The sequence below is a fragment of the Humulus lupulus genome, chromosome 9 (genome assembly GCF_963169125.1).
Source record: "Humulus lupulus chromosome 9, drHumLupu1.1, whole genome shotgun sequence".
NCBI lineage: Eukaryota > Viridiplantae > Streptophyta > Magnoliopsida > Rosales > Cannabaceae > Humulus > Humulus lupulus.
Window position 1 is genome coordinate 83,883,376 of NC_084801.1, and position 14,479 is coordinate 83,897,854.

General features: G+C 43.5%; 1 non-coding gene across 1 annotated transcript; it reads right to left on the reverse strand.

Moving 5' to 3' along the window:
• Positions 1 to 502: 502 nt before the first annotated feature.
• Positions 503 to 609, reverse strand: LOC133803008 (small nucleolar RNA R71). Its single transcript, XR_009877745.1, has one exon. It is a non-coding gene; the product is annotated as a small nucleolar RNA R71 (small nucleolar RNA).
• Positions 610 to 14,479: the final 13,870 nt, after the last annotated feature.

Below are 14,479 nucleotides of genomic sequence, written 5' to 3' on the forward strand. Positions count from 1 at the left end.
TGAAAGAACTTCCAGACAAAACCGAAAGATAAAGAGAAGGTTGGATTTTGCCATGGCTGAGAATCAAGGAAATGTAACAATAAATGCTGCTAATGTTAACAATATTCCAAATATTTCAGAGGTCCCAGTGGAATGAGGACCAAGGATGCTTTGAGACTATGTACTTCCTACTGTCACGGGAGTGCATTCATGCATCAGACACCCCACAATTGTTGCGAATAATTTTGAGATCAAGTCGGCAATACTACAAATGGTGCAGTCTATTGTTCAGTTTGGGGGGTTGCCTACTGAAGATCCTAATTTGAACATAGCCAATTTCCTGGAGCTATGTGCAATGTTTGAATGAGGTAAGTGATGATGCAATCAGGTTGAGATTATTCCCATTTTCTCTATGAGACCGACTGAAGAGTTGGTTAATTTCGCTGCAAGTTAATTCTATCACAACATGGGAGGAGTTAGCTCGAAAGTTCTTAGCAAAGTTTTTCCTTCTAGCAAAAACTGAAAGTTGAGAGGGGAAATTAATAATTTCTACCAGACGGAAGGGGAATCGCTGTATGATGCATGGGTGAGATTTAAAAAGTTATTAAGTAAGTGCCCACGTCATGGTATAGAGAAGTGGATGCTAGTCCACAAATTTTATAATGGGTTGAATGGTACTACTCATACCATAATATATGTTGCAGCAGGAGGTGCGTTCATGAGCAAAAGTGCTAATGAAGCTTATAAATTGTTGGAGGAGATGTCAATGAATAAATTGTTACATGCTATTTCCATGCATACAACACAAGTGGCAGCTTTAACGAAACAATTACAATAGACCAATCTCCCATCCCAAGCCATGCAAGTACAGAATTTATGCGAGGGTAGCGGCCATCCACTAAATCAATGTCCTGTCCTAGATATGAATAACATGCCCATGGAAGAAGTGCAAGCTATAGGAAATTACCAAAGACAAAACAATAACCTTTTTTCCATGTCATACAACCAAGGTTGGAAGAACCATCCAAACGTTTCTTGACAAATAATCAACCCACTCAACAATCTTATCAACAACATCCACCTGGCTTTTATCAACCACAAAATAGACCACAACGACAACCAATTCCCATGAAGCAACCTGAAACACAACCTGATGCACTGAACCAATTCATGACAGAGACAATGGCATCTATAAGGAGTTTGGAGACTCAAATAGGGCAGTTGGCTACTTTGATGAAAAATAAAGCTCAAGGAAATTTTCCTAGCACTATTGAGGTGAATCCTAAAGAACAGTGCCAAGACATCACCTTGAGAAATGGAACACAATACGAGAAAGCCAAAGCGAAATCAGTCAGAGGAGATGAGTCAGGAGAAAAAGGAACAAGGCATAGTAGAGAATAATTCTAGTGAATACAAGGTTACTAAAGGCTTAGCAGAGAAAGAAGTGGTACCACCAGAGAGCATTGAGCATCATATAAAGATTCCTTATCCATAAAGATTCCGTAAGCATAATTTAGATAAACATTTTGCGAAGTTTTTAGAGGCGTTCAAGAAGCTACATATTAACATACCTTTCACTGAAGCACTGGAACAAATGCCTAGATATGCAAAGTTTATGATGAGATCTTGTCTAACAAGAGGAAGATGGGAGATTATGAAACTGTAGCATTGATTGAAGAGTGTAGTGCTATTTTGCAATGAAAGATCCCACAAAAGTTAAGAGATCCTGGTAGTTTTACTATACCATGCACCATTGGGGAGTTTGAATGCAAGCATGCATTGTGTGATTTAAGGGCAAGTATAAATTTGATGCTGTTGTTAGTATTTCATAGATTTGGATTGGGAGAAGTGAGGCCCACAACAGTGACATTATAGATGGCAGATAGATCAGACAAGCACCTGAGAGGTATTATAGAAGATATGTTGGTAAAGGTGCATAATTTTATTTTTCTAGCGGATTTTATCGTTCTTGAAATGTCCCAATTATTTTGGGGAGATCGTTTTTAGCAACTGGGCAAGCTTTAATAGATGTGGAAAAAGGAGAATTACGGCTGAGAGTACAAGGTGATGAAGTAGTATTCCATGTATTCAAAGGCCATGACTTATCTTAGGGCGAGTGATAGTTGCTATTCAGTTTACGTGATAGATGGAGCAGTGGCAAGTCAGAAGCTAGTAGAAGAACCTCTTGAGCTGAGTCTTACAGTCGATGATGTAGATGGAGAGGATTGTGAGGAGGTAGTGAGTTATCTGAATTGGATACAATCGTATGGACTGTTGAGAGAGAAGAAGTTTGAAAAACTTGGTCAAGGGCCTAAGAGACCACTACCATCCATTGAGAACCCACCGGTTCTAGAATTGCAGGCTTTGCCAGAGCATTTATGCTATGCATATCTTGGAGAAAAGGAAACCCTTCCAGTTATATTATCTGCATCTCTTACTGAGGTAGAGGTAGAAAAGTTATTAAGGGTATTAAAAGTTCATAATACTGCTATTGGATAGACTCTAGCTGACATAAGGGGAATAAGCCCATCGACTGTGATGCATATAATTTTGATGGAAGATGATGCTAAACTGACAATTGATGCTCAGAGAAGATTAAATCCAACAATGAAGGATGTGGTAAGAAAAGAAGTTCTTAAGTGGTTAGAGGCTGGAGTAATTTACCCAATATCACATAGTGCATGGGTGAGTCCAGTGCAAGTAGTTCCAAAGAAGGGAGGAATGATGGTGGTTAAGAATGAGAATAACGAATTGGTTTCGACTTGTACAGTGATAGGTTGGAGGATATGTAAAGATTACCATAAACTGAATAAGGCAATTAGAAAAGATCACTTCCCTTTGCCTTTTATTGATCAAATGTTTGATAGGTTGGTGTGCCATAGCTATTATTGTTTCTTGAATGGGTATTCAGGATATCATCAAATTTCCATTTCACATGAGGATCAAGAGAAGACCACGTTTACATGCTCGTATGGTACTTTTGCATGTAGAAGAATGCCATTTGGACTTTGTAATGCACTTGCAACGTTCCAAAGATGTATGATGGCTATATTTTTTGCATGGTAGAAAAGGGTATTGAGATCTTTATGGATTATTTTTCTGTTTATGGTTCTTCTTTTGATAATTGATTGGCCAATTTGGAGCTAGTTCTGAAGAGATGTGAGAAATCGCACTTAGTCTTGAATTGGGAGAAGTGCCACTTTATAGTAAATGAAGGAATTGTTTTAGGGCATAAGATCTCAAGTAGGGGAATTGAGGTAGATCAGGCTAAGATATCAACAATAGAGAATTTACCACCTCTTTTCTCAGTTAGAGGACTGAGAAGTTTTCTTGGTCATGCAGGGTTTTATAAAAGATTCATTAAAGTTTTTTCCAAGATTTTGAAACCCCTATCTACATTGTTAATGAATGGAGTACCTTTTGAATTTTATGAGAATGGTCGCCATGCTTTCAAGGTGCTTAAAGAGAAAGTGATTTCAGCACCGGTAGTCATTGCACCTAATTCAGAATTTCCATTTGAGTTAATGTGTGATGCAAGTGACTATGCAGTAGGAGAAGTGTTGGGGCAACGAGTTGGCAGGGTGTTTAGAATGATTTATTATGGGAGTCGTACTTTGAATGATGCTTGGGTTAATTATGCAACTATAGAAAAAGAGCTCTTGGCCATTGTGTTCGCTTTTGATAATTTTAGGCCATATTTCATTGGGAATAAGGTAATAGTATACACTGATCATTCAACCATTAAATAACTTATGACCAAGAAAGATGCTAAGCCTCGTCTCATTCGTTGGGTTATATTGATGCAAGAATTCGGGATAGAAAGGAACTAAAATTTTTGTGGCTGACCAATTGTCTAGATTATAATTAGAAGAGAGTCAAAATATGAAAGATGTGCAGATTAATGATGCTTTTCAGATGAGCAGTTCTTTGAAGTACAGGAGAATAATGAGGTACCGTGGTTCGCTGACTATGTTAACTTCTTGGCTGCCAATAAGTGCCTCTAGAGATGTCTAGACAACAACTAAAAAAGTTTTATTCGGAGGTAAAACATTATTATTGGGAGGAGCCCATCTTTTACAAGCATTGCGCAGATCATATTATTCGTCGATGTGTGCTTGAAGATGAGATGGTGTCGATTTTGACTCATTGTCATACTTTTCATTGTGGTGGTCATTTCAGAGCAACAAGGACAACTGGAAATGGATTATAGTGTGGTTTCTATTGGCCTACATTGGTTAAAGATGCGAATACATTTGTGAAGGCTTGTGATCGATGTCAATGAGTTGGCAGTATTTCAAGAAGAGATGAGATGTCTTTAATTGGGATTCTTGAGGTTGAATTATTCGATGTATGGGGTATCAATTTTATGGTCATTTTCCATCATCTTACAATAACAAGTACATCCTGTTAGAGGTGGATTATGTATCTAAATGGGTGGAAGTAGTTGCAACACCTACAAATGACAGCAAGGTGGTACACAAATTCTTGCACAAGCACATATTCACTCGTTTTGGAACGCCCAGGCTTTAATAAGTGACGAAGGAAGCCATTTTTGTAACAAGATGATGGATGCCTTGCTTTCTCGTTATGGTGTTCATCATAGAACTGCTCTGGCATACCATCCTCAAAACAATGGTCAAGCGGAACTGTCAAATAGAGAAGTCAAAAGTATCCTTGAGAAGATAGTTAATAGATTAAGGAGAGACTGGTCTAAGAAGCTAGATGATGCATTATGTGCATACACGACTACATACAGGACTCCTATTGGCATGTCACCCTACCAATTAGTGTTTGGTAAATCATGTAATTTTTCGGTGGAGTTGGAACATAAATCTTACTAGGCAATGATGGAGTTGAATATGGATGCGACAACACCAAGACATCTGTAACGACCCAAATTTACTAATAAGGCTTAAGGGCCTTGATTAGTGTGCCGGGAGGGCATAATTGGTTTGGCGGGTTATTACAGACGATTTGTAGAGGGCTTCTCGTAGATAGTGGCACCGATGACAGAATTGACATGGAAGAATCTGAAGTTTATTTGGTCAGACAAGTGTGAAGACATTTTTCAAGAATTGAAGCGACGACTTATTACGGCGCCTGTGTTGAGTCTTCCTTCGGGGGAAGGGAAGTTTGTGGTCTATTGCGATGCATCAAGGTTGAGTTTAGGCTGTGTGTTGATGCAGAATGAGAGGGTCATAGCTTATGCATCACGATAGCTAAAGGAGTATGAACAGTGGTATCCTACTCATGATTTGGAGCTAGCAGCGGTGGTATTCGCACTGAAGATTTGGCGACATTATTTGTATGCGGAGAAGTGTGAGGTATACACTGACCATAAGAGTCTGAAGTATTTCTTTACACAGAAGGACCTAAACAAGAGACAGAGGCGTTGGCTTGAGTTGGTGAAAGATTATGATTGTGATATTCTTTACCATCTGGGGAAAGCCAATGTAGTGGCAGATGCATTGAGCCGGAGAGGCCCAGGTCAGTTGTACAGTTCCACCCAGATCTCAAGAGAGTTAGCTGATGAGATGGTCAGAGCATGGATAGAATTGGTAGTAGGCCGGTTGGCCAATATTACTCTGCAGTCAACCCTGCTAGAGCGGATCAGAGAAGGACAGTTGGTAGACGCTCAGTTACAGGGGATTAGAGAGAATGTCTTAGCGGGAGTAGCTAAGGACTATTCTATTTCTGAGGTTGGTTTGCTTTGGTATCAGGGACGGATTTGTGTTCCAACTGATGAGGGAATCAGACCAAAGATACTAGATGAGTCTCATACGACACGGTACTCACTTCATTCGGGTACCACGAAGATGTATCAGGATCTACGGACGTTATGTTGGTGGCCAGGGATGAAGAGGGATGTAGTGGAGTACGTAGCCAGATGTTTAACCTGTCAGCAGGTGAAAGTTGAGCATCAGCGACCAGCAGGGTTGCTTCAGCCTATGGGTATTCTCAAGTGGAAATGGGAGGACATTACAATGGATTTTGTGGGAGGTTTACCCAGAACTGTAGGGTTTCATGACTCAGTGTGGGTGATAGTGGACAGGTACACCAAGTCAGCTCATTTTCTTCCAGTGAGATCGACATATACTGTGGATCAGTATGCTGAGTTGTACATGAAGGAGATTGTACGTCTCCATGGGGTTCCCAAGTCTATAGCGTCAGACCAGGATCCTATATTCACTTCCAAGTTTTGGGGAGGTTTGCAGAAAGCTATGGGAACTCAGTTGAAGTTCAGTATAGCCTTTCATCCTCAGACTGACAGACAGTCTGAGAGGATGATTTAGGTGTTGGAGGATATGCTCAGAGCGTGTGTGATTGATTTTGAGGGTTCATGGAGTAAGTATCTTCCGTTGATTGAATTTTCGTATAACAATAGTTACAAAGCAACAATTGGAGTGGCTCCCTATGATTTGTTGTACGGGAGGAAGTGTAGATCACCCATTCATTGGGATGAGATGGGTGAGAGGAAGTATTTGGGGCCAGATATGGTTTAGAAGACAAGTGAAGCTATGGAGAAGATCCGAGCTAGGATGATCGCTTCTCAGAGCAGACAGAAAAGCTACGCTGATCCTAAGCATTGGGATGTGGAGTTCCAGGTTGGGGACCACGTGTTTCTTCGATTTTCACCTTTGTGAGGGGTGAGGAGGTTTGGAAAGAAAGGCAAGCTAAGCCCTAGATTCATTGGACCTTTTAAGATCCTGGAAAGGATTGGTCAGGTGGCTTACAGATTAGATTTGCCACCATCATTGTCTGGAGTTCATGATGTATTCCATGTTTCTGTGCTCCAAAAGTATGTCTCAGATGTGACTCATGTATTGAGGTATGAAGATTTGGAGTTACAGACAGATTTGGCTTATGAAGAGCAACCGGTTCAGATCTTGGATCGAAAAGATAAAGTATTGCGGAATAAGACGATTCCTCTTGTTAAAGTATTGTGGAGGAATAGTAGGGTCGAGGAAGCGACCTGGGAACTTGAGACAGCGATGCGGGATCAATATCCCGAGTTATTCAAGTAAATTTCAAGACGAAATTGTCATTAGGAGGGGATAGTTGTAATAACCCAAATTTACTAATAAGGCTTAAGGGCCTTGATTAGTGTGCCGAGAGGGCATAATTGGATTATATGTGATTTAATGATTAAAAGTATGTTATATGACTATTTGAATATCTGAGATGCATGACTATGTGTATTAGTATGCATGTAGGCCCTGATTAGGTTAGAATGGCATAATCGTAATTTTGGCCTGCTGAGGGCATAACTGTATATATATGTAATAAATTGTTGAGACCACATTATTATGTGGATATATATATATCTGTGATTTGTGATTCGAGACGATCCTAGTGAGCGGGTTAGCAAAAAAGTCACAGCGGGAATTTATACCCGGCTCGGGGCGAGCCTGGGGTATAAATGGGAATTTAGAGAATTTATTGGAGTCTATTTTGACATTGAGGAATAGAATTGGTGATTAGTTAAGTGTTGGGAAGTAAGCGGAAAATATTAGAGACACTCGAGGAATTAGCGGGAATTGGGTGAAATGACAAAAATGCCCCTAGGTGGATTAAAAGATTTAGAAATAAAGGGGAGGGAAAATGGGTCATTTGGCTTATAAGGGATAAGTATTATCAGGCTTTATACTTAGTGGAATTTGTAGAAGGGGCTGGAATTCTGAAGAAAAGAAAAAGAAAGAAAAAAGAAGGAAAGAAAGGGAATTGGAAGTCTACCTTTCTCTCTCTCTCGGTTCAAGTTTTCTTCACCATCTCTTGAGGACTTTTGGGGTAGATTCTTAAGGAGAATTAGAGTAGAAGCTTGAGGTTAAGGTCTTTGATCTGGCTGGAAGAATTGGCAGGGATATAGCAAGAGCAAACCATCAACTTAAGGTAAGATTTTGAGGTTAACACTCAGTTTTTGGTATTAGTTTTGAGTTGGTATTCTAAGCAAGGTTCTGTGGGAATCCTAGGGAGTTGAGGCTGAGGATTTGAGGAGGAGAAGGTCAAACTTTTGAGGAGGACAACCTAGGCTAAACTCATCCAGCAAAGGTAAGGGATTCTAGTTTGAACTTTGTGGTTTCAGTGGCTGTTTTGCTGAGTTTTGAATTCTAGGTTCAGCTATGGTGAAATCTTGGATTAAGGGTGCATGTGCTTAAGTTTTGTATGGTTGGGGTGCTTGGGATGAGTTAGACATGTTAGTAAGCTTGATTCTAAGTTTGGTTGAAGTTTGGAGAAGTTTTGGTAAGGTTTGGCTCGGGGAAAATCGAAGGAGGGAAAAACAGCATTTGCTGTCCTGTGACTAGCGCTACAGCGCTAGGCCATTTACCCTGGGATGATTTTGGGCTCTATTTGTAGCGCTGTAGCACCCTCCTTAGAGCGCTGTAGCGCTACCCTGTTTCAAGGGTTTTTGCCCGGGGGTTCGGGGTTTGATTCCACCACCCCGTTTGGTGGAATTGGGGCTTCCTGAGGTCTCGAGATTGGTCCCGAGGTTAGGTTTCAGACTTAAGGTTTGGTGATGATTCTGATCTATGGTTGTGACTAGGTGTGTGCTAGGGCTCAAGGGGGATCGTGCTCAAGGATCAAAGTGAATGAAGCTAGCAAGTTTAAAGGTAAAAAAACTGCACCCGGTTATGTGTTTGTGATGGGACTAAGTGCTCCTGATATCTGTATAATGTCATAGATGGTATTATGCCATTGGACATGTGATAAACGACCTAAGGGTGCCGTATAAAATATTTGCGCATAGGGTGCGACTTGGCCACTGGTAGCCGAGGACAGCTTAATATTCACTGAGCTCGGTTTAAGCAGGTCGTAGTCAAACAGAGGGTGCGGCCTAAGGGTGCTAACCCTGGTTATCATCTGTGAATTGATTTTTGATATGAAATGATATGTTTGGTATGCTGAATATTTGATTACCATGGATGCTTAGACTGTTGAGAACATGTTTATGTGATACGAGATATTGGATTGTCTGTTGGTTGATTATGCTCTGTTGTTGTGTTTTCTTGTTGGGCCTTGGCTCACGGGTGCTACGTGGTGCAGGTAAAGGCAAGGGCAAGTTGGACCAATCCTGAGATGGAGAGCTGCAGGGCTGAATGTACATAGTCAGCTATTCGGCCGCCATGGCCGAGGAGTGGATCAGGACAAGGAATACCTAATAGTCTGTTTTTCCTTAGAATGGCTAATTACTGTATTTAAATCTTGAATCTTTGTAAATGGTTCTAATCTTATTATTTTTGGGATCCCGTGTAAACAGAAAATGTTATTTATAAGAAATGCGACTTTTGAGACCAAAATCTTTTAACCCTAGTTCCACTATAGTTTCAGTAACACGTTTTCAGTTAAATGACTTGATTAGTAAGTCTAGCACTTTTATAAACACACAATGTAACGGTCTTGGATATCCAGGGCGTTACAACATCATTGGTCTTTGGAGCTGAATGAGATGGACAAGTTTCGTAATGAGGCCTATGAGAATGCTAAGATGTATAAAGATCATACTAAAGCTTGTCATGATAAAAATCTTGTTCGTAAGGAGTTTCAACCTGAGAAGCAAGTGTTATTGTTCAATTCTAGGTTGAAGTTGTTCCCAGGAAAATTAAAGTTGAGATGGTGAGGGCCATTTACAGTGCTTAAAGTATTTCCCTATGAGGCAGTGGAGTTGCAAGGAAAGAGTCAAGAGATGTTTAAGGTGAACGGGTAGAGATTAAAGCCATATTTGGGTGGTCCGATTGATCCAGTCAAGACTATCATCCAGCTATAACCTTTGTGAAGAAGAAGCAAGTGTCCGGCTAAATGACGTTAACAACATCACTATTTGGGAGGCATCCCAAGTTCTTTTTAGTATTTTGTTTTTTTTTAATTGGAAAATTATTTTTTTGTTTAGTGTTGAATTTTAATGTTGTATTAGTTTTTCTTTAGAATTTTGTACCTTAAGACTTTAGATTGTAAATATGAATCGTGGAGATCGTGAAAACTATTAAAAAAAAGAAGTTTTTTGCAGCAACGCATTTGAGCCACGACGCTCCAACTTTTGAGCCACGGCGCGTGCATAGACAGAGAGCTGAGGTATTTCACGAAGTGCCCAGGCACCGCGATGCCCTAAAATTGAGTTGCGACGCACATCCCCATGATTGAACCCATAATTGACAAGGGCTGCAACCTTAACCCTTTGCGCCACGACGCTACTTCGACTTTTACCCTAAATAGTATTTGTCTTAGATTTTTTTCCCTATTCTTTCAAAAGCTCTCACCATCTCCGAAACTTTTCACATCTAAACTCCATTTTTCAGGTGAAATCCTCATCTCTTCCATGAAATCCTTATTAATCTTCCTAGAGATCTTATTTCAGCACCTTTTCACCATTAATTTATCATACATTACCTTTAAAACCCATTTTCTTCTTCTTCATGCCCTAGTTTCAAAATTTGGGGCAATTATAGAACTTGTACGCCCTGTTTTTCCCACGGGCTGATTAGCGAGCTGAGCTGCAGGCCTAATCATGGTTATCTCTTGTGGACGCCCCCGCAACCGGAGCTGGGTCGTAAGATCATACCTCCTTAGCTCGAGGTAATCTAAGGAGTCGCCTCTGGTTGCTTAATGACAGAGTCCGGGGTCTGAAGACCGAAGGTCGAGTCAAGCATCCAGCCCGTAGTATGAGCTGGGGGTGAAGGCTCTGACCCTTTATAAATTCAGCCATGCAAGGTAAACGTGCATATATCAGACATCATGTTTGTGATATATCCCTGACTTCTCGGACACGCAACAGGAACGTGCGTATTCAGACACCCACGATTGGGTTGGGCCGTGCGGCCCATTATCTCCTTACCAATTGATTTGACCACACTTATGTGTCAGGTTTAGGAATTAATCATGAATATCACAGAGTTGATATGATAGGTAAGAAGGTCACGGGATGACCTTCTTACCAACTCCTAGGTGCCTTCTTCTATAAATATGGAGACCCTGGGAGTTAAAAAGGGTTGGATTCTCTCTTGTAAGAAATACCCTGTAATCGTATACTCAGAATATAGCAATAATATTGACTAGTGGAGTAGAAGGATTTTAACCTTCGAACCACTTAAAAAACGTGCCTTGAGTAGCCCTTTCATTTTCCTAAGATCATATATCTGTTTCAGTTCAACTTTAAGCACTAATCCCTTTCTCTCCTTTTCTTAATTACCTGTTGGTGAAGAACCGCGTCAACAGTTTGGTGCTTTCATTGAGAGCAAATTCGATTAGTGCTGTTGCAAACATCCAACTATGGTGACAACTCGATCCAGGCACGGTAATGAGGCAGAGCAACATGATGGACAGGAGGCTCATCATACTGCCATCCCTGGCGAACAAGGTCCTGAAGTCCATCAGCGGCCCGGAAAACAGCCGGCGGGCCAAGATGATACTAGTAGTTCGGCGCCTCGACCGCCTAATCCAAACCCGTGTTATTACACGGCGGTGGAGATGGAGAACGCTCAGCTGAGGAGCTAGTTAGCAACAGCTAGCCAACAAATCAAGGATATGCTGGCCTGACTACCCCCTCTCACAACCGACACTAATGTCGGAGAGAGGCAAAGTGAGGCTTCTAAGTCTCGTCGGGATAATCGGTCCAGGCATAGCCGCTCAGACAGACTTCTGACCCCCAACTCCATCCCTTCATCACACCATCGAGAGGATGATTCTAGAGGAATTCCTAGAGCCGAACAACAGCAATACATCCGTTCGGTCAGGACGTCGACTCCTAGCTCCCAACCATCCTCGAGGACGCCCAGAAGAGCTCGAGTAAATTCTTGAAGGAGATCCGGAGCAGGCTCACAGCATCAGCCCATTCCCAACAACCATCCTGCGCCTCGTTCAGATCGCCAGGCGCGGGACCAACAGGTTGGCAGGGCTGAAAGGCCCCCACCAAACTTGATCCGTCCTGACGGAACTAGGATAGCCTCCCCAGTCAGGCATCCTCCTTCTCCAATCAGATACCCATCTCCTCCTTGGCCCGTCCAAGACATCCCAGCCTATGGGAGTAGCAGGAGAAATCCGCCATCGGCAGGACCTTCTCGGCGTAGCAGGGCGCCGAGGGAAAGCCCAGATCCTCAGCACCAGAGGCGGACTACAAGCCTATCTAGCAGGAGCCATTGGACTGGCAGTCGCCGGAGTGATATCTCTGGGGGAGACCTGTGCCAGCGTCTGAGTTCGGTGCAAATTCATCAAACCACCCAGGGAGGCGACCTGCGAGATCACCTCAACTCTCATAGAGGGGAACAAGCAGGAGGAAATGGCCATGCTCGCTCAAGGGGGGCTCTGTCCAAAGTACGTAACGGGGAGAATGTCCCATATAACCTATCTCAAGATAGGAGGGGCAATAACCCACCAAATATGTACAATGGATCCGGAGCTGTTGAACAGCCCCGGAATAACCAAGGACATCAAGACCAAACCCTCGAACGCTTGACCTAGATGGAGGAGCTGATGAGGAAGCTCCTATTAGAAAAAGAAAAAGACGAATATGATTCGGGGGACGAGATGGAACTCTTCGCCCCCAGCATGGCAACAACGGCGTACCCATCTGGTTTCCGTATGCCTCACTTGTCAAAGTTCAATGGGGACGGAGACCCATCAGACCATCTAGGGATGTTCAACACCCTGATGATGGCCCACAACATTGGCCCCGAGCTGAGATGTTTAATCTTCCCTTCCACACTGACTGGACCTGCCAGGCAGTGGTTCAAGAAAAGTAAAAGACAGTCAATCAACTCCTAGAAGAATTTCTCAGTAGATTTCAAAAGGGCATTCCGAGCCTCCCAGGCCGCCCGTGTTCAGGCCGACTCCCTGGCTAACGTAAGACAGCAGCCCGGTGAGACTCTGAAGGCCTACTTGAGCAGATTTGCGAACGTCGCTGCTCGGGCCAGAGGCGCAGATGATAGCTCCAATCTCATGGCCATGAGAACTGGAATCCTTATCGGAGGAGATCTCTAGAAGGATATACAAAGGAAGGGAGTTAGCTCGGTTAACGAATTCCTTAGCAGGGCCCAAGAATGGATAAACTTGGAGGAAGTCGAAGCCTCAGCTGCGGGAACCAGCCAGGTCCCCGAACAGCCCGCTGGAGTGGGGATGAAGGTCGTGGCAGCGACCTAGAACGTCACACAGAACAACTAGCTCGGTGGAGGCAAAAGAAAGGGTAATGGTGAGGGCAGCCAGTACGGCCAAAAGAAGAATAATTCCATAGACAAGTTTAAGCCCGTCTTCGCGACTTATACCGAGCTCACCCAGTCTAGGGAGAATATCTTCCTAGCTAACTCTGCTCGAGTCCCTTGGAAAAGGTCGGAGCCATTAAAGCACCACAAGGGGAAGAGAGACGCCTCCAAGTTTTGCCACTTTCACAACGATGTCGGCCACAACACCGACGATTGTAGGCATTTGAAAGATGAGATCGAGACTCTCATTTGAGCCGGCCCTTTGGCTCAATACGCACGGAACAGGGTCCCAGCAAGTCGACCTGCTCCGGAAATCCCGGCCAGTCAGCCCGGGTCTCGAATAGACCAGGATGTTCCTCCTCCTGTTGTAGGAGGAGAGATATCCATCATCTCTGGAGGTCCACACATGGCCGGCACGAGCAGAGGCGCCCAAAAGAGATACGTGAACTAACTAAAGGCTCATAACGGAGCGGAGTTCGTTCCGAAGCAGCGCCTGCCAAAGCAGCAGTGATTGGAGAAGCAACCAATCACTTTTACAGAGGAAGATGCGGGCCATGTCCAGTTCCCTCACAATGACCCTCTGGTCGTAGCAGTCCAGCTCGCCAACCAGAGAGTGAGGCGGATACTGATAGACAACGGGAGTTCGATGAACCTCCTATTCCGATCCACCTTAGAGAAGATGGGTTTGACTGTCGCTGAGCTGAAGGCGACCTCCATGATGTTGTATGGTTTTTCGGGAGAAGGTTCAGCAGCGATAGGGACGATCGAGCTGGTGATCACCCAAGGTGAAGGATCTCGGACAGTATCCAAGCTCCTCAAGTTTGTGGTCATTGACTGCTCCGCTGCCTACAACGCCATTTTGGGGCGACCTACGCTCATAGCCTTCGAGGCCGTCACGTCCATTCGCCACCTCGTGATGAAATTCCCTACTTCGACAGGAATGTGCACTATCCATGGTGATCAGCTCGCTGCCAGGGAATGCTACAGCATTTCCATGAAGGGAAAGTCTAAACCCGGGCAGCTGGCAATGGCCATCCAAGGTGAAGAGGAATCTCGGGAACCCTCGGCGGATCCTGAGATTGAAAAACCTCAAAGCGCCGAGGGGGAAAATGTCGACTTAAGTGAGGACATTGACCCCCGAATAGGCGAGGACAGATCAGAACTCCAGGCGATTGAGGAGCTCGAGGAGGTGAACCTTGATTCGCAGAATCTGTCACGAATGGTCAGGCTCGGGAAAAACCTCTGTAGCAAGAGGAAGGCGGAGCTGACCAAGTTTCTGCAAGACAACCTGGACGTGTTTGCCTGGTCCCACG